At 46.7% G+C, this 24,162-nt stretch overlaps 1 long non-coding RNA gene across 2 annotated transcripts; it reads right to left on the bottom strand.

The window, feature by feature from the left end:
* Nucleotides 1-14,932: 14,932 nt before the first annotated feature.
* LOC107970151 (uncharacterized) lies at nt 14,933-23,694 on the bottom strand. 2 transcript variants are annotated; one of them, XR_001712512.3, is made up of 4 exons: nt 23,253-23,694; nt 22,241-22,523; nt 17,069-17,142; nt 14,933-16,688 (listed from the first exon to the last, which is right to left on the bottom strand). It is a non-coding gene; the product is annotated as an uncharacterized LOC107970151 (long non-coding RNA). The 2 variants fall into 2 exon arrangements; XR_002941063.2 differs by lacking the exons at nt 14,933-16,688; nt 17,069-17,142 and adding an exon at nt 20,957-21,289.
* Between the last annotated feature and the right edge of the window lie 468 nt (nt 23,695-24,162).

Raw genomic sequence — 24,162 nt, 5'->3', positions numbered from 1 at the left:
AGAGCGAAGGTGATGGCAGGTGGGAATCTGGACCTGTCCAAGGACACAGAGAACAATGGAAATGGTAACAATGTGGGTAGATTCAAATACTTTATTATCTTGTCAGTTAAATATATTTAAAAGTCAAGCAAAAGTAAAGATGATGTATTATGGGACTTATAATATAGAGACCTATAAAATGTACGAGAGGCCATGTGTGATGGCTCACACTTGTAATCCCAGCATTTTGGGAGGCTGAGGCAGGAGGATCACTTGAGGCCAGGAGTTTGAAACCAGGCTGGGCAACATAGTGAGACCCTATTTCCACAAAAAAATAAAACAAACAAACAAAATAGCTGGTGTGTAGTATGTGCCTGTAGTTCCAGCTATTCAGGAGGCTGAGGTGGGAGGATCACTTGAACCTGGCAGATCAAGGCTGCGGTAAGCGATGATTGTGCCACTGCACTCCAGCCTCTCCCATCCCTACCCCATTCCCTAGCCCCTGATCCCTCCCCCATTTCCTAGCCTCCCCATCCCTCCCCGATTCTCTAGTCTCCCTGATCCCTCCCCATTCCCTCCCCTCCCCCATCCCTCCCCATTCCTTAGCCTCCCCCATCCCTCCCCGATTCCCTACCCTCCCTGATCCCTCCCCCCATTCCCTACCCTCCCCCATTCCCTAGCCTCCCTGATCCCTCCCCAATTCCCTACCCTCCCCGATCCCTCCCCCATTCCCTCCCCTCCCCATCCCTCCTCCATTCCCTAGCCTCCCTGATCCCTCCCCATTCCCTACCCTCCCCAATCCCTCCCCCATTCCCTAGCCTCAGGCAATCACCATCTGCTCTCTACCTCTATAATTTTGTCATTTCAAGAATGTTATATAAAATGGAATCATACATTCTATAACTTTAAAAAATATGGTATATTTGTCTATCAAGGTATTATTCTTTACATGTTAACCATGCTTTTTTTTTTTTTTTTTTTTTGAGACAGTCTCACTCCATTGCCCAAGCTGGAGTGCAGTGGCACAATGCTGGCTCACTGCAACCTCCACCTCCCGGCTTCAAGCGATTCTCCTGCCTCAGCCTCCCGAGTAGCTAGGATTACAAGTGCGTGCCACCACACCGGCTGATTTGTGTATTTTCAGGAGAGACTGGGTCTCACCATGTTGGCTAGCCTGGTCTCGAACTTCTGACCTCAGGTGATCCGTCCACCTTGGCCTCCCAAAACCATGATTTTTTAACAGAAACTTTTATTGAGATAGATAGCAGATCACATAAAACCAACTTTTACTGAGATAGTATATTCACATACAGTTATCAAAAATCATTCAGAGAGATCTCTTATACTTTGTCTGGTTTCCCCCAGTGGTTAACAGTTTGAAAAACTATTGTACTAGATCACAGTTAGATTTGACTTTGATATAATCCAGTGGTCTTATTCAGATTTCATTTATACCCTGTGTGTGTGTTTGTGTGTGTATTAGATTCTATACAATGCTGGTGTATCATTGTGTTGGTCTGTTTATCTGCCCCACGTCAAGATACCAAATGTATCACTTTTTGAGATTGGTTTTTCCTTTTTTTCTTTTGTGTTTGTTTTTGAGACAGAGTCTCCCTCTGTCACCCAGGCTGGAGTGCAGTGGCTCAATCTCAGCTCACTGCAACCTCCACCTCCTGGGTTCAAGCGATTCTCCTGCCTCAGCCTCCTGAGTAGCTGGGATTACAGGTGTGCGCCACCATGCCCGGCTAATTTTGTATTTTTTTAGTAGAGACTGGGTTTCACCATGTTGGCCAGGGTGGTCTCAATCTTCTGACCTTGTGATTTTCCACTCAGCATCTCCACCCTGGAGTTGCTCCCAAGTTGCTGGGTGTGTCAACAGTTCATTCCTTTTCATTGCTGAGACCATTATGTGGGTACACTATGGTTTATTTAGGCATTAGCCCATTGAAGGACAATTTTGGGTTGTTTCCAGTTTGCAGCTATTCTGAATCAAAGTTGCTATGAATATTTGTGTGAGTATTTTTGTGTACATGAGTTTTCATTTCTCTGGAATAAATGCCCAGGAGTCAGATTACAGAATTGAAGATCAGTGTATAGGTTTCTGGGGAATAATTGTGGAACTGCCTTATAACCAAGGTTAAATCATTTAAAATGTGGTTTGTATTTTCCATGTAACTAGTATTGTGTAGTATGGGTTGTACAAATTATTCATGCTGTATTCTAAGAGAAAAATTTAACAATTAAGATCATAATTTGGAGAGATAAGAGAAAGAATTTGCCCAGTTCAGATGAACCATGGGGAGAAAAGGCTCCCAACATCTTTTACTGTTAACCATGTTTTTTCTGGGTCTAGGTGTTGTTGGAAGACATACTTCCTTAGCCATCAAAGCATTGAAGCTTCAAACCAATAGCTGAAAGTGTTCTATCCGGTTGGAATTATCACTTGAAATTTTCAAGTCTTCATGAGCCTCGAAAACCCTCATCTCCAATGATTCACTCTTATTAATAAGATCACTAATGAATTCTTCAACTTTTTTCATTAAGTTATATTTGTTGTCCCATTTCAGCAAATGGTAAAACATGATTATTCAAGCCTTTTAATTCTCCATGCTACCTTAATGATTAATGGAATGTAACTGTCCAGTAGAAAATGGTTCTTTATGACAAGTGATCTTTATTATGCTTGATGATTACATAATGGAAATAGCAAATGAAAAAGGCATTTATCTGACATCATTATGTAAGTTTCATGTCTAAAATTGTAGTACATTCTGATGCCCCCTGGGTACATGTTGGCATTTAAATATAGAAGCTAGCGGTGTATTACTGTGCCTTATTTGGTTTTAAACAATCATATTCCCTGGACTGTTCCCATACATCCCAACCATTCCTATATAACCTTCTGGTGCCCAGCTTGGGACGGTCTATTAGAGAGGCTTGATAGATAAAATTAAAAAACAGTGGAAACTCCCAGTAAATACCGCAGTGAAAAAAATACCCATGTCACATGCTCTAAGTATCTTCGTATCTTAGTCGCCCAAGCTAAGATCTTTTTACTGCAGGTGGTTCTCCACTTGGTAGATTGGACACTGATTTGTTTAGTGCTTTAGAAACAGAGCTAAAACGTGTTCCTAGATTTTCAGTTACTATATGGGTCTTGAAAGCATCAGTAAAAATATAAAATTGAAAAGAATTCTATTTAAATATCCAGCTCATCAATTTAGGATAAGAAGAGGAATAGCCCGATGTGCTATACTCAGTCATTCTACTAACATCGGCTCAGTCACCCCCCGAAATAATTGTTATCTCATTATCAGATGATTTAGGTTTCTCAATTAAAAGATAGAATTCATTGTCAGTAAAACTGAATCATTCATTACTATTAGTTTTTTGAGGGAGGGTCTGACTTATGTCACTCAGACTGGAGTGCAGTGGCGCGATCACGGCTCACTGCAGCCTCAACTTCCTGGGTTTGGGTGATTCTCTTACCTCAGCTTCCCGAGTAGCTGGGACTACAGGTGTGCACCACCATGCCCAGATAATTTCTTTTTTTGGTATATCTTTGTTGAGACAGGGTTTCACCATGTTGCCCAGACTGGTCTCTAACCCCAGGACTCAAGCGATCTGCCTGCTTCAGCCTCCCAAAACGCTGAGATGACAGGCATACACCACCACACCTGGCCTCAGTAAAATATCATTACAAAATATTGTCTGAATGAATCTTTAATTTGATGTTTGTGGAACTGGGGTTCTTTTCTTTGTTTTTGGATCACTGTCAGTACTTTGGGAGAAATTGGGAATTGTGAGAGGCTGCTAGGCCCTTACTCAGACCGAATAATTCTTTTAAGGAGAAGAACAATGAGAACGTGGATGGCGCACACTAGGCTGAAATGCATGGGCCCTAATGAAGAGCATCCCTCCAAGATTCAGTGGAACATTCCCAAAACAACCAGCCAGCGAATGTGTCATCAAACGGTGCAGAGACTTTTGTTTTTAAAACCAAGGACCTATTTGTGTGTGTGTGTGTGTGTGTGTGTGTGTGTTTCGAGATGGAGTTTTGCTCTTTTTGCCCAGGCTGGAGTGCAATGGTGTGATCTCGGCTCACTGCAACCTCCACCTCCCGGGTTCAAGTGACTCTCCTGCCTTAGCCTCCCGGGTAGCTGTGATTACAGGTGCCCACCACCACGCCCAGCTAATTTTGTATTTTTAGTAGAGACGGGGTTTCTCCATGTTGGTCAGGCTGGTCTCAAACTCCCGACCTCAGGTGATCCAGCCGCCTTGGCCTCCCAAAGTGCTGGGATTACAGGCATGAGCCACTGCGCCTGGCTCATTTTTTTTTTTTTTAATTTAAAAGGTAACAGCAAAACGCTCAATCGCTTTCCTGGCTCCTGACTGCTGTTTGCGATGTTTGCTGTCACAGCTGCAAACACAGCTGCCCGGGGAACTTTGTCCCACTCTGGATGTAATTAGCCACCCCCAACCCACACCTGCCTTCAGGTGGCGTCAAAGCTGAAATATTTCTACTGATTATTCACCAGCCAGAGTCAGACTTCTGACTCGACGAGGCTTAACCTCAGCTTTGGTTTTCCGTGCAAATTGCTGTGAGAACTTCTGTTTGATGGACAAGTGGCTCCAGGCTCCAGTGACTCACAGCTGAGCCCAGCGTCCTTTTCCTCAACTCGGGACCAAATCAAGTTTTATAGCCCCCGGCGGCAACTTGACAACCATTGTTTCAAGCCAAGAGCAAGAACATGGCTAAACTACCCCAGACGTGATTTATTTTCTTATTAATGAAACAAGTTGGAGAGATTTCCCAACTTCACGCAATCATCTAACAGCATTCCTGTCCACAAACTTCCTTGTGTTGGATTCTTTAGGATATTTCCTCCCGTTCTGTTCTTCTAAAGATCAGGTAGAGATAATGATAGCCTTATGTCTAATAACCTTTCACTTCTTCAATCCACAGACTAACCCCTCATCCAGCCCTGCGTCGTTACTGTTTTCTCCAGGCAATTTCTCCCCTCTTTGACTTTCCTACCAACCTTCAAGGACTTCAAGAATTGGTTGGAAGCCTTAACAGCTTTAAGTACTATTTGACATATTCTCCTTGAAGAGTCTCTGAAATCATTCCATGAGTGACTGAAGCCTGGTGACTTTAAAACTCCAAATCATTTACCATTTCTTTTTCTTTTCTTTTCTTTCTTTCTTTCTTTTTTTTTTTTTTTTTTTGACATAGGATTTCCTTCTGTGGCCCAGACTGGAGTGCAGTGGTGTGATCACGGCTCACTGCAGCCTCAACCTCCCAGGTTTGAGCCATCCTCCCACCTCAGCTTCCCAAGTAGCTGAGACTACAGGTATGAACCATCATGCCAGCTAATTTTTTTTTTTTTTGTAGAGACGGAGTCTCACTAAGTTGCCCAGGCTGGTCTTGAATTCTTGGGCTCAAGCAATCCTCCCACCTTGGCCTCCCAAAGTGCTGGGATTATAGGTGTGAGCCGCTGCGACTGGCCCCCATTTAACTTCAATTACACCTGACTTTAAGCACGTAGAGATTTTCTAGAGTGTATTGAGTGTTGTCTGTCTTTGATGATAAAGTTTGCAGAACATCACTGAGACCTTTTAAAAAGCCTCACTTTCCTGGGAGTGATAAAGCAAAGAAGCACCTGAGCTGCTTTCCATGACTTTTTCTTTTCTCTCTCTTTTTTTTTTTTTTTTTGAGATGGAGTCTCTTTTTTTATTTTGAGATGGAGTCTCACACTGTCGCCCAGGCTGGAGTGCAATGGCGCAATCTCGGCTCACTGCAAACTCCACCTTCTGGGTTCAAGCGATTTTCCTGCCTCAGCCTTTCGAGTAGCTGGGACTTGTAGTCTCATGTGCCACCACGCCTGGCTAATTTTTGTGTGTTTTGTAGAGACGGGGTTTCACCATGTTAGCCAGGCTCATCTCAAACTCCTGACCTCAAGTGATCCGCCCACCTCAGGTTCTCAAAGTGCTGGGATTACAGGTGTGAGCCACTGTGCCCAGCCCTAAATGTTAATTTTAAATAATTAGTTAATAATAATGTATCCGTTTTGGTTCATCAGCTGTAATGAATGCACCACACCAATACAGATCTGGTGGGGATGCAGGAGCAGAGAGTGTGGGTGAGAATTCTGTGCTTTCTTCTTCTTTTTTTTTTTTTTGAGGCAGAGTCTCACTCTGTTGCCCAGGCTGGAGTACAGTGGTGCGATCTCGGCTCAGTAGGCTTAACTCAGAAATTTGCAGCAAAAAACGCAATTACTTTTGCACTAAGCTAATAGCTAAGATAAATGAAAACATATATCCACAAAAGACTTACACACAATGTTCATAGTAGCTTCAGTCGGCAGAGGCATCCGGCTAGTGGGAATTCTAAGAGGAGAGAAGGGAGACAAAGGCAGAGGGGACTGTCCAGGAGGCAGGAGGGGAGTCTCCTAGGACAGGAGGCTTTCAGTGCCTACTGCAGATGTAGTGCTGTGGGAATTTCGTTTTTCTTTTCTTTTTTCTCTTGTTTTTTTTGTTTGTTTGTTTTGTTTTTGAGACAGAGTTTCGCTTTTGTTGCCCAGGCAGTAGTGCAATGGCACGATCTCGGCTCACTGCAACCTCCGCCTCCCAGGTTCAAGTGATTCTCCCGCCTCAGCCTCCCGAGTAGCTGGGATTACAGGCGCCCGCCACCATGTCTGGCTAATTTTTTTGCATTTTTTTTTTTTTAGTAGAGTTGCGTTTTCACTGTGTTGGCCAGGATGGTCTTGGACTCCTGACCTCAGGTGATCCACCTGCTTCAGCCTCCGAAAGTGCTGGGATTACAGGCAGGAGCCACCATGCCCAGCCCCTTTTGTGGTAATTTCTGGACGATCTTCTCGACTCTTTAATGTTTAGTCTTGGCCTTCATGTTTTAATTTCTAAGCTTTCTTTCTGGTTATCTGGTCCTCCTTGTCCCCTACTCACTGTGTTCTAGTTTCATGGGTGACACATCTTCTCTGAAGATTTGAAGCTCTTCCTCTGCCGCCAATCTCTGAACTGTTTCTTTTCTGTTTGTTTTCTACCTCTTGTACTGGAGGTTTCCTCAAATCTCTGCAAGCCTGAAGGTTCTTGGAGTATGGGTAGGGCTTGTGGACCTCTCAGCCTCACTGGTCACTTTCCCAAGGGGCCCCCAAATGCCAGTGTGTAGAACCTGCAGGTCCTCTGCATGGGGGATGGCGTTACATAAGATACATCTGGCTGGCAGTGTTCTGGAAGATAGGGGCAGGACGGGGAGACATGAGTCATGCTGGAATGTTCCGCAGGTCTTGGGCTGCCCCTGATGTAGCTGAGTGTGGAGCTTCTCAGGTTCAGTCTCATGTGCATACACACACACACACACACACACACACACACACGTGCATGCACACCTATGACGGTTACTACAGGACTGAACGAAGAGGGATGAACGCAGAAATGAAGACAAAGACAAAAAGATCCGTTTTAAAGAAGGAGTCGGGGGCTCTTTGCTTCTAGTGAGCAAGGGCCCTGAGCCTCTAAAGCCCTTCGTATTTACTAGGTAGAATCAACAGGGAGCAAAAGGCAACGATTGGTCAGCTGCTTGATTTATCACTGGTTCACATAATTGCTTTCTTTATACAACAGGCTTCAGATGTGGCTGTAGATAATCACAAGAAACGATGCGCCTGGGGCGTGACTGCCCTCAGCATTCCTTCTGGTGGCAGACGTGGTTTGTCAGTTTGCCAAGAACCTGCATTCATGAGAACAGTTTGCTGTTTGCTCATACAGCCTCCAGTGGTGTGCTGAGCTGGTCACGACCCTCGTTCTTTTGGCCTTCAACACACACCCATGAGTACAGAGCATGCTCACACATGCACACATGTGAACCAGTGCATGTACACACACAGTGTAAAGAAGAGTAAACAGAGGAGGAAAGGCAGTCTAAGGATAACATTTTATTTAAAAAATTAAAATTTTGGCCAGGTGCAGTGGCTCACACCTGTAATCCCAGCACTTTGGGAGGCCGAGGTGGGTGGATCACCTGAGGTCAGGAGTTCGAGACCAGCCTGGCCAACATGGTGAAACACCGTCTGTACTAAAAATACAAAAAAATTAGCCAGGCATGGTGGCACATGCCTGTAATCCCAGTTACCAGGGAGGCTGAGGCAGGAGAATTGCTTGAATCCAGGGGGTGGAGGTTGCAATGAGCCAAGATCGCACCACAGCACTGCACTCCAGCCTGGGCAACAGAGTGAGACTCTGTCTCAAAAAAACAAAAAAAAGTTAAAAATTTTCATGTACTTTACAGTCAGACCTTTGATCTAGTCCTGCTTCCCACTAGATAGGTCTTAGACTTGAGCCACAGTCTTAATGATAAATATTGACTTTTCTTTCAACAAATTAAAAATGAGCATTTAAATAATGCCATACTTTGCTTAAGCTTTAAATTACAAATCAGATGAGTAGTCATAAAGGCATGTTTGAATCTAACGTAAAGGTTACATTAATTAAGGTCCCTTTCATCTGAGTTCCCTGCAGCGCATGAAGACGTCCAGTGACCCCTCTGCTGGGGCAGGTGTGTGTGATTTCACCACACATGTCTCCCAGACCTTGAGATCGCAAGTCAGAACATGTGTAGGTTGCTGAAAGCACAGAAACCCTGATTTTTAAAGAACGCATTTTACACAGTTGCATATATAACTTGGACCTGCTATTGTTTCATAACTTTTATTTTTCCCAAATATAGTATGCATAATTATTTGCACGATCATCTCGATTCTTTTCTTGGTTCAGCAATGTGTTTTGTTTTATCATTTTAAAAATAAAAATGGTGGCCAGGCGTGGTGACTCATGCCTGTAATCCCAGCACTTTGTGAGGCCGAGGTGGGCAGATCACCAGGTCAGGAGTTCGAGACCAGCCTGGCCAACATGGTGAAACCCTGTCTCTACTAAAAATACAAAAATTAGCTGGTCGTGGTGGCAGGCGCCTGTAATCCCAGCCATGTGGGAGGCTGAGGCAGGAGAATTGCTTGAACCTGGGAGGCGGAGGTTGCAGTGAGCGGAGATCATGCCATTGCACTCCAGCCTGGGCGACAAGAGCAAGACTCCATCTCAAAAAAAAAAAAAAAAAAAAAAAAGGCATATATTTACATTGTGTAACATGATGTGTTGATAGAGATACTCACAGCAAAGTTACTACGGTCAAGCATATGAACATGTCCACCTCCCCACGGTTGCGTTTTGTGTGTTTGTGTGGTGACAGCACCTGAAACCTCTCTTGGTAAATTTCCCGGGTACAGCACAGAATTGTTAAGTACAGTCCTCAGGCTCTGCACTGGACCTCTAGACTTAGTCGTCCTATGTAACTGCAACTCTGTACCCTTTTAAAATGATATATTGTTAAAAAGGAAATATGTTTTGCTGACTTTTAAAATTGATAGTAAAAATAATTAAATCATGAAAATCTGTCCATTGCTAGTGGATAGAGGTAACTAATAAACTTGGAGGGTGGGAGAAAACAGGGAGGAAATAGGCATTTTTTAAATCTGTAAGTAAACTTTGAATAATATATTTCCCCTTTCATTCTCACAATGGCTGTCTCCCTAGAGGTTCACCCCAAGAAACACAGTGCAGCTCGCTTTGGTAGAAATGACAGTTTCCCATTTATGTAAAATTAGTTGGCATAAAGTGTAGAGGAGGAAGAGAGAGCATTGCTGTTTGGAGGAACAAGTCCCCCAAATATGTATTTACATTATGATAACGAGCCTAATTAATAGAATGCTTGCATCATCCATTTTTATTGATTTTAATTATTGTGCTGATATTTTCCTTGTCTTTTATGATTTTTTCTTTTTTTGAGACAAGGTTTCACTTTGTTGCCCAGGCTGGAGTGCAGTGTTGTAATAATGGCTGACTGCAGCCTCAAACTTCTGGGCTCGAACAATCCTCCCACCTCAGCCTCCAAAATATCCAGGATCACAAGTGCATGCCACCATGTTCGCTAATTTTGTTTATTTTGGGGGGAGACGGGGTCTCACTCTGTTGCCCAGGCTAGTCTTGAACTCCTGGGCTTGAGTGATCCTCCCACTTTCCAGAGTGCTGGGATTACAGGCATGAGGCACTGTGTCTGGCCAATATTTTTCTTTTAAATTACAGCTCCTTAACTTTTATTTTCTCATGCCAAAAATCTCAGTTCTTTACCATACAGCATGATAGAGTTTCTATATCACATTTCCTTTATGCTTCAACACACACAGGGCAGTCTCAGGATAACATCAACACTCAGCCAATAGTGTGATTGTGGGAAAGGGGTTAAGATGCCTCCCTTCCTTCCTTCCTTCCTTCCTTCCTTTCCTCCCTCCCCTCCTTCCTTTCTTTCTTTCCTCCTCTCCTCTCCTCTCTCTTTCTTTCTCCCTCCCTCCCTCTCTTTCTTTCTTTCTCTTTCTCTCTCTCTCCCTCCCTCCTTTCTTCCTTCCTTTCCTTCCTTTCTTCCTTTCTTTCTTTCCTTTCTTTCTCTGTTCTTTTTGCCCTTAGTGCATTTTCCACTAGTAGTTACTTTTAAATTCCTACGTTTTAAAGTCAATTGGAATAGCTCTCCTCCGGTTGGTCAGACTACCAAATGGATACACATTTGGTTCATTTGTCTTATTTTATTTTTGGTATTTAGACATTGCTTTTTAAAGTTAATTGTGTTTTATAAGGATGTAAAATATTTGCATGGTTTCATAGTCAAATCTAGAACACAGGGCATGTGCAACAAGGACTTGTGCCTTCCCCCAGAGACTTCCAGCCCCCTCCCTGTGGACTGTGCTCACACTGTTTATTTTTAAAATGGAAGCAGGGAGAGATAGATTGATTGATGGTAGATAGATGATAGGTAACAGGTAGGCAGGTAGATAGGTAGTACATAGATGATGAATGGTAGAAACATAGATAGATAGATAATAGATGGATGGGAATAAAGATAGTAAATAGATAGACAGAGGGATGGGTCCCTATTTCCTGCCTGTACTGGAAAAATGGAAGATTTCCTCCACCTTGCTCTGTTCAGAGTGGTCGCAATCACTCCAGAGGCACGTGTAGACACAGTCCTCCTCCCATTTTCACAATTGCACGGCAGTCTTTCCTATGGATGAGTGATAATAATTCAACCATCGCCCATCCATGGGGATTTGGGGTGCTTCACATCTTTTGCTTTTATAGACTATATAATACATTAAGAGAAGTGGGTCTCATTATGTAAATGCCTGCACCTTGCTCTTTTTATTGAATATAATTTGATTTTATTATATTTGTTTTCACTTTTTAAATGGCTATGTATATGATGTATATGATAAGATCTCAATTGAAATAACATTTGGATTTGTTATCACTGTGTTTTCCTTCCCCTGCTGTTTGAAAAAGGCAGCCCTTTTTATGCTTCCTTGTCTGAGAGAACTCAAGCAGCACAGCAGCAGGTGCAGAGGCTCTCCCTGGAAGCCTAGGCTTACTGCAGCCAAGCTGTTAGGAGCGAGTGCTACTATCACCGGTCGAGGGTCATAACTGCAACTTGTCCAGGCTCTTGGCATTTTGAACAAAGAATTGGACAAAACGCCCAACAAAGCAAAGAAAGAATGAAGCAGCAAAAGAATGAAAGCGGGAATTAATTGAAAACCAAAGTACACTCCACACTATGGGAGCAGACCCGAGCAGCGGCTCAAGGGCCTGGATACAGGATCTTCTTGGGTCCAAATATCCCTTAGAAGTTTCCAATTGGCCACATCAGGATCACCTCATGTAAATGAAGGTGCCAAAAGCAACCAATCAGAGGCTACGGTGAAGTTACAAAGTTATACTTCTATGCAAACGAAGACTGAGCCCCCAATCAGTCTGATTCGTTGTGGACAGCAACCGTTCAGAGACTGGAGTGAAGGTACAGAGTTGCAAACGAAGACTCCGCCCACAATCAGTGTGATTGGTTGCGGACAGCCAATTTCCCATTTGCCTCGAGGAAAAGGTGGGGGGTTTAGAAAGGGAATAGCCTCTGGTCCTTTTGTTACTCAGGAGTGGAAAGTTAGGGTTTTCCTTTCAATTTAGTTGTAGGAAGTCTGTGTGAAACAGCCTTTGGTCCCCTGCCTCCAGACCCTATTCTCCTGCCTCAGTACCTGGAGAAATGCACGTGGGGGGCGCTGTCCCTTTAGCACTGGTAACCACTAATATGCATGGGCGGGGGGTGGGGGGGTGTGGATAAACCAAATGCTCTGCGTTTTACATGAAGGGGTGTTACCTAGCAGGTACAGGAAATATCTCACAGCTATATTGTATCTTCATGGATACTTCCCCAAAGCAAAATTTAGTTAAAAACAAAAAAGTAAACAATATGACACATTATTAATGGTTGTTAGTTGTGGATGACAGGAATGTATTTCTTAATATTATACAACAGTCACACAACAATCAGAAGATTAAGGAATGCTGGCTTTTTAAAAATCCCTAAAATTAAAAAATCAAGCAAAAACCAAACCAAGCCAACCCCCCCAACCAAAAAAAAAAACACACACACACACAAAATAACAACAACAAAACACACAAAAAACCCAAAAACAAAACAAAAGCAAAATTCCTAAAATTTTCTTAGAAAAAAACGAAGATAAAATTGATTGGAAAGAAGAGCCTACGTATGGGTGAAGGATAAGCTAATAAGCTGACTCGTGCACGCCTTGTGTTTCTGAAGAAAATCACAGAATAAATGGAAGAGGAATGTTTCAGAAATGTTTCACAACTGCTATTTCCCGAGTCCCCGGAGGGCCTGCCTGGAGTCAGGCGGGCGGCCCAGAGTGTGTGTTGAGGGGATGAATGACCGCCGGCTGGGAGCTGGGACGTCCTGATTCCCAAGCAGCCGTGGCCGCAGTTCCCAACGCCGCCCACAGATGGCAGGAGGCGCCTCATGGAAAGTCTCCTCGGAGAATTTGGCAAAGCTGAGCCCGCTGTGCTTCCAAGCAGACTCCAAGGAGCGTTCTTGGCCAGACTGAGGGCTCCACGAGGAAGGTCTTGGCTGGCGATGTCGGTTCTGGAGCGAGATAACAGAGGCCCCGCTGGCCCCCTGGGGGCGAGCCGGACCCCCACCCTGGGCCGGGCGTGCCGCCCGGCGGGGGGCGCAGGCGGCCTGGCCCCTGAGCTGCACACCAGGCAGTGGGGCAGGAAGAGCCAGGCCTCGAACCCTCAGGGCAGCCCCACCGCCAGCGCTGAGATCCTTGTCACAGGGCCCGGCCTGGCGTCCGACAGGGAGCGCCTGGGTTCTTGATTCTCTGTGTTTTTTGTCTGGGGACCTGTCCAGACAGGCTGAGTCCCATCCTCGAATGCTCATTTCACTGACCGTGAACGGTAGCGTCAGGCTTCACTGCCCTGGCTTAGAAATGCTTTTTTATAAATGAAAGAAAATAAAACACAAAACAGTCTGAAAAAAAAAAAAAGTGAGCCTACCAGTTCTGCCGACAAAAGGACTAGCCTGGTGCTAGAAAACAGCATTACAATGAAATAGGTAACCTTTAAGATCCTGAATTCATCAGAGAAACAACCAATTGTGTGTGTGTGTGTGTGTGTGCACATGTGTGTGAATGAGTGTGTAAGAGTGTGTCTGTGTGCAAGTGTGATTGTGTGTACGTGTGTGAGTGTGTGTGTGAGCATGAGTGAGACTGTGTGTGTGTGTGTGTGTGTAAAACTGGCTCACAGGATGATGATGGCTGACGAGTCCCACAGTCTTTCTGCAGGGTAGTCCACAAGCTGGAGCCCCAGGACAGTCAATGTGTGCTTCTGAGTCCCAAAGCCTGGGGCCAGGAAGAGCCAATTGTTCAGTTCAAGTCTAAAGGCAAGAAAAAGCCAATATCCCAGCTGGAAGGCTGTCGGGTAGGAGGGATTCTCTCTTACACGAGGATGATCAGCTTTTCCTTCTTTCCAGGCCTCTAGCTGCATGGACGAGACCCATCTGCATTGGGGAGGACGATTTGCTTGACTCTACTGATTTACATGTTAATCTCATCCAAAAGCAGCCTCACAGAAACACCTGGAATAATGTTTGATCAAATACCTCATGGCTCAGTCAAAGGGACACAAAAATCAACCACCATAGACCCCGACACGAGCTTATAGACCAGCTACAATCAGCAGGCCTGGAATGTACACAGAAGTTCAGTGTCTTTTGCTTTTGGATAAAATAAAGATTCCTGTAACTGTGACAAAGATACATATCTAGTTGGGTGTATTAGATTCTAGTGGCTGCCACAGCAAAGTGACACAAACCAGGTGGCTTAAAACCACAGGTGTTTAGTCTCTCACAGCTCTAGAGGCCAGAAGTCCAAAGTTGAGGTCGGTGTCAGCAGGGTCCCACTCCCAGACAACTCCAGGGGAAGCTCCTTCCTGGCCTCTCTCAGCCTCAAGAAGACCCTTGCCCAAAATGTCCAATGCCCTCCCCACCCACCCACCCAAGGAGTTGGTGAAATATTCCAGCCATTTTTGCACCGATTAGAGCTGCTCTGTCCCTCTGAGGCTCAAGAATGAGCTTACGGGCTGGGCTGCACCCAGCACTGCCCATTAGCTGTAACTGGCCCCGGACCGGACTCCAGGATAGGTTTGAACCCCAAAATGTAGGCCCTTCCTATGCCTGGGTTGTCATTTGGAGCTTAGGGGCCAGGCAGGAACCCTCTCCCCGGCTTCCAGTGCCCCAGGCATCACTTGGCGTGCAGCTGCGCCACTGCAGTCACGTGGCGTCTTCCCAGTGTTTCCCACCCACTTCCCTTAGTGCAGGTGTGTGTCTGTGTCCAGACTTCCCCTCTTTACAAGGACACTAGCTCTGTTGCTTTAGGGTCTACCCTAATGACTTCATCTTTATTTATTTATTTATTTGAGACGGAGTCTCGCTCTGTCTCCCAGGCTGGAGTGCAGTGGCACGATCTCGGCTCACTGCAAGCTCCACCTCCAGGGTTCATGCCATTCTCCTGCCTCAGCCTCCTGAGTAGCTGGGACTACAGGTGCCTGCCACCATGCCCGGCTAATTTTTTTTTTTTTTTGTATTTTTAGTAGAGAAGGGGTTTCACCGTGTTAGCCAGTATGGTCTCGATCTCCTCACCTCGTGATCTGCCCGCCTCGGCCTCCCGAAGTGCTGCGATTACAGGCATGAGCCACCGCTCCCGGCCCCATGACTTCATCTTAACTTGATCATCTTCAAAGTCCCTATGTCCAAATAAGGTCACATTCCAAAGTACTGGGGGTTAGGATTTTAACATACGCTTCTGAGTGGACACAAGTCAGCCCGTGGCTGTGGGTCTCACCAGGTCCTGTGGGTAATCCAGTCCCTGAGTTCCTCCCCCGCCGTTCCCTGGGACCTGGGGGCATCCTGGACTTTTTGGCCGTCCACTTGACAATGCCATTTCCCTTTGCCCTGACCTCTCATCCCTGCACATCCCTGCAGAATTGTTTGCTAGTTGGGCTGTCAAGACCCTCAAAATAGCTGTGATGAGCCCACAGTCAACTCTCAGCCTCCATAAGACCCTTGCCCAAATGTCCAATGCCACCCTCGAGGAGTTGGTGAACATTCTAGCCATTTGTGCACCCATTAGTGCTGCTCTGTCCCTCTGAGGCTCAAAAATGAGCTAATGGGCTGGGCTGCACCTACCACTGCCCATTGGCTGTAACTGGCCTTGGACCGGACTCTAGGATGGGTTTGAACCCTAAAGTCTAAGCCCTTTCTACACCTGGGTTGTCATTTGGAACTTAGCGGGCGTGCAGGTACCCTCTCCCCAGCATGAACCCTCTGAGAGAGGGCGGGCCAGCCATTCTTAAAGGGCACTTTTAACAGGTCAGGCCTTCCGTGGCATACTGAGTAAAAATAAGCGAGGGGTTGTGTGGCACTTCCTGGCTCCTGGGACCACTCTGTGGCTGGGCTCTGCTGCCCTAATCTCTGAAGTCAATTCTGCTTTCAGGCAACCTCCTGAAATGTGCATCCAGCTGCTGCAAGAGGCCCGTGGCTGTGTTTCTGAGCCCTTTGCTGGGCATCCCCACCAGACAGAAGATGGGTTTAGCCTCTGCCTTTCTCCTAAAACCACAATTCATGACCCAAGATCAGATCTCCATCTGATGACCCAGAGCGGACAACTTTAACTGGCTCCACTCCAAGCTCAAGGCCCGTGCCCACCTTGGAAAGAAAAGTGGCTTTTCAGGATGCCTATGTGAGTGTGAGGAGTAAAGTCCTCTCCTCGCTCCGCCTGCCCTGGATTGTTTTCAGGCTCTCAGGCATACAACCTCCTCCTCAACTCCTTTCCCGTAAACAAACATGCAGGGGTAGACCGGGGTCAGTGACACTGGAGATGGCCAGCCCAGAAAATCCCGACGCTTCTCCTCGCAGCCACTGTCTGTCTCTCAAAATAATTCAGGCTGGTTTTCAGGGTTGTAGAGTTTCATTTGTCTTCAATATGCTTTGTCACCATAAAATACACTTGAAGTCTGTAAAGTATTAAGAAGAGATGTTCAGGGTTTACTCTTCCCATCCGGCACTGTAACATTTCTTAAGGGTGGCACCTGGAGCTGGTTTTACGCCTCTTTCTTCTGTCTTAAGAGGAACGGGACCAGGTGCCTTTTGCTTGTGTTGTGGTTTAAAAACCTCTGGGCTCATTTTTTCCGTGGACTCTGAGTGTCTGCTGATGCAAACAACTGGCAGGTGTCCCACTCTCATCCACCTGTGTTGAGAGAGGGAGTCAGTAAGTGCAAAGAAATTCTCCAGGGTGTGTAATATTTCTTCCAGAAGTGGGTGTTTTAGGGAAGGAATTGGCCCATATTTACAAAATTATTTGAAAGGTAAGGTTGATTACAAAACAAAAAGAGAGAGGGAAAAGAAGCAATGGATGGACATCTTAAGGATGTATTTAAGAATTAACTTTATAATTAATTTAATCCAGCATATATGTATTATTACAGTTCTCAGACTGGGTGCTGTGGCACTGCGGGGCAGCACAGGGAACTCCTGCAGGTGCACCAGGATATTTTAAAGTTTAAAGTTTGGGGGGAACCCGCAAAGTCTCTGAGAAACCACGTGAGCTGCTCACTCCGGACTACTTACACTGTCAACATTAGATTGCACCCCATTTCTTCTGACGATGCCATATCTTTGCAAAGTTGGGTTTTTGGAGGTTGCTGTGAAAAAAGCAGTAAGTGAAAATTAGCGCAGCACAGGACATTTCCAGGTTTGAGAAGTTGTATAGTGTCGGACAGGGGAAACCATCCCATAAGTATGTAACCATTGTTAAGAATGAGATACAAATTTTTTTCTTTTAATTTATGCATATCATTTTTTAAAAAGCTACTAAGTTGTTAAGATATAACTTTGTTTTAAAGTTGAGATAAAATTCACATCACATAAAACTAACCATCTAAAAATTTACAGTTCAACTGCGTAGGATGATGTGCACCTGTAGGTACCTGGGAAGCTGAGGCAAGGAGGGTTGCTCGAGCCCAAGAGTTCAAGGCCAGCCTAGGCAACATAACAAGATCTCCACCTCTAAAAAAAATTTAAAAATAAAAATGTACAATTCGTTTAGTGCAGTGCATTCACAATGATGTGCAACCATCATCACCACCATCCAATTCAAAAACATTGTCATTACCGGAAAGGACACTCCTACCCATTAACTCCCTATTCCCTCTGTCTCTCAGCTCCTGGAACCACCCATCTACTTTCTGCCTCTGTGGATTTGCCTGTTCTGAATATTTGATATAAATGGACCATACGAATGTCTATATACAATATTTGATAGAAATGTATCATACAACTGTATAATACATATGAACCTATTTAAGGTTCATCCACAATACAGCATGTATCAGAACTTCCTTTAGGGATCCAGTGAATTTTCGCAGCATGCAGAGACTGCATTTTGTTTATCCATTCATCCATGGATGGACATTTGGGTTGTTTCTGCCTGTTGCTATTATGAATACTGCTGCCATGAATGTACAAGTTTATGTGTGAATGCCTGTTTTCAATTCCATAGGGCAATTCTATATTTAACTTTTGGAGAAACTGCTAGACTATTTTTCCATCAATATTTTTTAAATTATTGGATCCTAACCACTGAATAAATGAAACCCCCTGGACGTTTCCTTGGTCTAGGGATGCCATAAAAAGATTACTGATGTACTAAAAGTGCCGTGTGCAGAGAACCTCTGATTTTAGCGGCATTTGCTGTACTTCTCAGGAGGCGCTGTGGGGGGCACTCTGGAGGGACTGTAAGTGGGGCTCACCCTTGAGTAACCAAAATATTTACTCAAGTTAATAGTACCATGCATTTTAGGGTGAGTGTCAGCAGAGAGGTAACCCCTAAACTCTTGAGTGGCTCCCAGAAGGGTGGTGGCCAGCGGGAGGGGACCAGCGCTGTCTTAGACGGGTCATCCAGGAGGGCAGCTGTGAGGAGGTCACATGAAACTGGAAGCAGTGACGGCAGAGGGACGACACAGCCCCCCAGGAAGAAGCAGCAGCAGTGCAGAGGGCCTGGGGAGGAGGGCACTGGTTTGGGGAAGAAAGCAAGGAGGGTCAGTGTGGCTGCAGCAGAGACAGTGGGGGTAGCAGAGGCCGGCCAGTAGAGATGCGCAGGGGTGGGTCATGGAGAGCCTCTGTGTGGTGGGAGAAGGGGCAGAGATTGCTCCGCCCCATGAAGCTGAGAGTGGGGGAGGCAGGGCAACTTGTGCACAGGCTCCTGAGCTTGTAACAGAGGAATGTGACGAAGCCTGGGGCTGGGGGAGACACCCATGATGGGCTGAGTGGGGGAGACCAGGCAGGCATCAGGGAGTGGTGCCAGGAGAGAGATTTCCGAGCCCCAGGACAGCGTGTGCACCGGTCCTGCAGCACCAAGCTGGAGGAACTGGGAGGAGCCCAGTCAGGGGAGAGGCGGCTGGAGGGCCAGGAGCAGCAGAGGCTGCAGGCTGGAGCTGGAGGAGCCAAGCTCATTTCCACCCTGAAAGCGAGGCCAGGGGTGTGTTTTCCAGATGTCCCGCTGCAGGTGAAGAATGGGCCCAAGAGGGCCAGGGTTGAGACAGGAATAGCACTCGGTGGTCGTGGGAGGATGGAAAAACCCAAATCATAGCTAAAACTAGTACCAGGCAAAGAAACCCCAGGATAATAGAAAACCCAAATAAGGGAGAGAAAGCGGCCGAAACCCCTGTCAGGGTGACATGTCCAGGACGCTTCCAGGCAAACCCAAATGAGGGAGAAAAAGGGTGGTAATCAGGAGGTCCCTGAAATCCCCTTTTTTCTAAAATACTTAATGATTATTCCACCTCCTAATTAAAGAAAAGCCCACAAAATCAGAAACCCAAACTTCACTGTGTGTGACTCATTCTCCCACACAAGTCCGAGCTCTCTTTCAAGTGCCCACTTTCTCTTTGCAATAAAAGCAAAACGGTGCCTTTCACACCATGACCACTTGTCCCCTGAATTCTTTCTCTAGACCGTGTCAAGACACACTGGCTGGGGCTGGGGTCTCATGGGTGTCTGGAGACCCCCCTGAGCCTTCCGGAGATAAGGTGACCGCTGTCATGACCAGATGGCAGTGACCATGACTGGGGTCCAGGCACTGGCACAGGGGACAGAGTCACAGGCAGGGAGGCTCAGGATGGAAGAGGTGCCAGGCTTGGTGACCAGACCTGTGGTGAAGCTTCTGGACCCCAGCGGAAGGTGCAATAACTGGGCCTAGGGGCCACGTGTCTGAATTGTTGAAAGTTCTACATCAAGCTAACAAAGGGTTAAATGAAGTGTGTTCAGTCCTCTGACTGACAAATGCACTCTCATGCCTAGAGCACAGCTGAGGATTCTCAGCTTCTGGCCCCCGAAGAGTCCCCCGCTCTTTCTGCCTGCAGCTCCGTCCTAACCCACGAACAGCCTCACTGGCACATGCGTGAACATCCTGGGCTTCAGGCCGAGCTCTGCCCATGGCCCTTGCACGCAGCTTTCTCTTGGCTACACTTGGGGGCTCAGGTGCTCACACCTGTCGTGCAGTTGCTCTCAGGGAAATGAACATGTGCAGGGGCTGGAGATGGCTGAGGGACATTTGCACTGGGAATTTCAGGGTCCCCAAAGCTTTCTTGATCTATGGGGATGGGTGTCTCCTGGCCCAATTGACTCCAGGCACTGGGTAGACAGGAAGGTCCAAGGAATAGCAGACTGGAGCCCTTTAACATTTGGGGCCGGGGCAGGTTTGCCTCTTGTCCTGGTCAGGGTGGTGCTGGGACACAGGACTGGATTGAGTGTGCAGTGGGGGCCATGGGCTACTCTGTCCTGGCCTTCAGAACGGAAAGGGCTCATTCACAGAAACAGGAGATGCTGGAAAGAACCAGTTTGGGGGTGAAAAGCATAGGCTTATCTCAAATGGGTAGAGGTGCCTTAGGTACATCCTACTGTGGGCACCATGTTAAGTTTTGGGGGTTTGAGGCTCGGAGGAAAGGTCTGGCCTGCAGAGAGAAGCTTAGGGATCTTCGTAGAATACATGGAAGCTGAGGTGAGCCTGGATGAGCTGCCTGGGGAAAGAGGGGAGGATCAGGGAGGCTCCAAATTGGGGTTTTAAGAAGCCCCACATTTAAAGACTATGGAGTGGAGCATGAGGGTGCAAAGCAGCATTATTACTATTATAATTCATCCCCCGTCTGCTTGATGGCTTCTGCCATCAGACACAAGCCCCTAGGTTGCTGAACAGCACCCTTCATGCTGTGTTCCCAGGACACGGAATGGATGATCCCGCAGGAAGACTCATGGAACCACTGGGTCAAAGGAGGAGCTGTCTCTGATAAGGAAGTGTTTGTGTAAATAGAAAATATTTGCTTGAGTAAGAGCGAGGAGTTGGGTGTCAGGCGGAGATGGGTCTCCCAGAGGTGGTCTGGGAGCCCTCGCAAGTGCGAGTCAGGCCCTCGATGTCTCCCCTAAATCACTTTGTCAGAATTAGTGAAGGCAGAATCTCTGCAGTGAACAAGTTGTGTTCTTTTAGAAAATAACACAACACACAGGGAATTCTCAAAAACAACAATGCAAGTGGTGGCAGGAGCGGCTGTTGTAGGGGAGGGAGGAGCCTGCCAGGCAGGGAGGAGGCTGGGTGCAGAGGCCTGGCGGGAGGGGACAGTGTTCCCAGGTGGCTGGCCCAGCTCAGCTCCACGCCCCTGTCCCATGGTCATGCCGGCAGGTGGACCCCAGGGGCTCCGGCTTTATTCTGGGGCCTCTGAGAGCCAGGTCAGCCCTATGTCAGCTCCACGATCTCACTGAGCCATGCACTTACAAGGGTTGAGTCGCTCCAGGACCCTGAGAAGGACAAAGACGAAAATGACTCAGTTGAAAATCTCAGTATTCACCCATGGCCTGGCATGTGCCACACACATGTAATTATCATCTGTGTGGATCCCCACCGACATCTCGAAGCAGGTCCCTCTATCCCACACATCAGGGACAGGCAAATGCACCATGGTCACAGCCTGGGACCCCATCTGAGGCAGGCTGGCTGCAAACCCAGAGACCTCTCTATCCTGTCTTCTCCCTGGCAGGCAACCTCCATCGTTCCCTGCGGTAGGATGTTAAAGGCAGCTTCCCGGCACTTCCAGACCAGGGACCTTGGGGTGACTGCTGTGTGGGTCAGTGCTAAATGGCCCCCTATGAAGAAGGGCACAGCTTGGGGACCTGGAGCTCAAGGGATCACCTATTTAGATTCGCTGTCAGGACATCCAGTATAGGAGGAAACTGGCTTGGAATTCTTCTGGGAAAGGGGCCAGGAGGAACACAGGGTAGTGGGGGAGTGGGGGCTTGCAAATGTCAGCAGACAGCCCCCTTCCCCCACTCCTCCTTCCCACCTCCCACCCCCCATTATCTCCCCTAGTCGTCCCTCCCCTCCTCACCCGCACTCCCAGGCGGGTCAACAGTCTCTCTGTGGAGCTTCATGCCCTCGGGGCTTACCTCCTAAAAACCTTCAAGTCTGCACCCCTACTGTGCCTCCGTGGCTGCGCCCTGCTTTCCACCCAGGATCTGTGCTGATTGGTTTGTTTGTAACCACACCGGGCACGTTGTCCATGAAGGCACTTCATGAGGTTAATTAATGTTGTCCCATGAAACCTCAGGACAGCCACCTCCCAAGTCTGAGATGCAAAACTTGCCCTATTATTCATTTCATCTTTTTCTTTAAATTGTTCCACTTTTCTTTGGCCCTAAAATGTATTTAAAACGAAACTAAATTACTTTTATACTTGGAAATTCTAACCTTACCAGGCTGGGACCAATGACTGTTAACATAAATAGCAACGGCGCTCCCGGAATCCCAGAGGGTCTGGAACTCGAATTCACAATTCCTGTAAAGGTGTTTGTTTTCGTTTTACCAGTTGTCATGTGAATCGGTAAAGCACTTCAAAGTCCGCAGAGGAGCCGGATACCAAACCAGGTTCCTGCCGCCGAGCCCGTGATCTTTGGACCCGATCTGCTCACAGCTGGGAGCTGGCTATTTTCGTCTCCAGGGGGCTCTGGTCTTCAGTCCCAGGCACCAGGTACTGAGCTAGCAGCAGACACTCCATAAATATTTGTCAAATGAAGCACACAGATGATTAAATAAATGAAATTGGAGGGTTTTATTACTTGAGTGGTGTGGGCTCTTAGTCACCCCCAGCTGCGGAGCTGTGTGCCGGAGACTGTAGATGGAGAAAGGTACTTTGCTAGAGCTGAGCCCCGGAAACAGGACAGGTGACTCACTTTCTAGTCCATTCATTTTTTTCCCACCAAAATAATAACTATGTTTACTTCCAAGGTATCTTCGTAGATTCAAAACTCCAATTATTTTTTAAAACATTAGTCCAAATGTAAGTTACATTTGTGACAAGCTTAAAACAACGATTTGACACTCCAGCCTTAAGGAGACCAACTTTAATTTCCGGAGTATGTGGGAAAGGAAGTGGCTCCCTGGTCCCCCCAGGAGGCCCCCCGAGCAAGCATCGTCATGTTGGGATGTGTGAGTTCCCTCCAAAGAGCGGCCGGATGGGAGTGGGGAGGCAGTGGGGAGACGCGGCTCCCCGCTACAGGCTATGAAAGAAGGCCCGCGCCCGTTTGGAAGGGGGAGCCTGGAGACACTAGGTCTGCGGCTTTCAATGCGCTGACTTGGGGCAGCCTCTCTCTTTCCGAGTTACTAACACAAAAACACAGTTAATGTCGTTAAAATACCCTCTCCTTTAGCTCCGCCCTCCTGTCTTCATTATTAATCTCCTGTGGCCAAAAATAAGCCTTCACTCACCGTTGCGTCTCAGGAATGAGTGAGCGTTTTCTGAGGTGTGGACGCGTGCGTGATCTGTGATGCACTTCGGCCTCTAACCCAAATATCCTTCCAAGGCTGGGAATTTTTTTTACCCATATGTGAAAAAAAAATCTTTCCTTTTCAAACCATCTGTTCTACCTGTAAAAAGAGGCTGTTATTTAGGAAAGGATGAGGGGACTCTTGCATTTGAAATGGACTTTAGATTTGCTGTTGGGTAATTTTTTTTAAAAAAGTTACTTTCTAAGAGGAAACTCGTGTAAAAAAGCAAGACGTGAACCTGCAGGGAATTAGACTGACGAGTGAAGAAAGCCAATTTCAAAAAATTAGGCGCTGTATGATTCCTGTATCTAAACATAACATTTCTGAAATAAAACAATTTTAGAAATAGAGGAAAGATTAGTGATGCCAGGCTCCGGGGTGCGGCTGTAAAATCGCCACAGGAGTGGCCAGGTGGGGGTGGATACGGGAAGGTACACAGATGATTACATTGTGTAAAACTAATACATGCAAAGGAAGACGAGTAAAACGGCAAAACTGAATAAGATCGGTGACTGTATCAAAGTCAATATCCTGGTTGTGAGATTGGACTTTTTTTTTGGCAAAGTTTTGCAAAGTGGTAACACTGGGGGAAACTGGGCAAAGTGAATGATTTCTTACAACTGCATGTGACTCCGCAATTAAGGAAAAAAAAAAAGCAAAGAAAAGCAGGGCAGCTGATGCGCACGTCGAGACCCGTGAGAAGCGTGAGAAGCTCTGCGCACCCAGGGGAGAGCGCAGTGACCCGGAGCGTCTATTCATCCGTCCGCAGTCACCGGGCGCTGGCAGAGAGGGCGCCCGGGGGGCGGGGAAGTGGGCGGGGCCTGGGGCCGGGACGACCTACGGAAGTGAC

Source organism: Pan troglodytes, chromosome 22 (assembly GCF_028858775.2).
Source record: "Pan troglodytes isolate AG18354 chromosome 22, NHGRI_mPanTro3-v2.0_pri, whole genome shotgun sequence".
Taxonomy (NCBI): Eukaryota; Metazoa; Chordata; class Mammalia; order Primates; family Hominidae; genus Pan; species Pan troglodytes.
The sequence above is the reverse complement of the archived record's forward strand: the minus strand, read 5'-3'. Positions and strand labels throughout refer to the sequence as shown.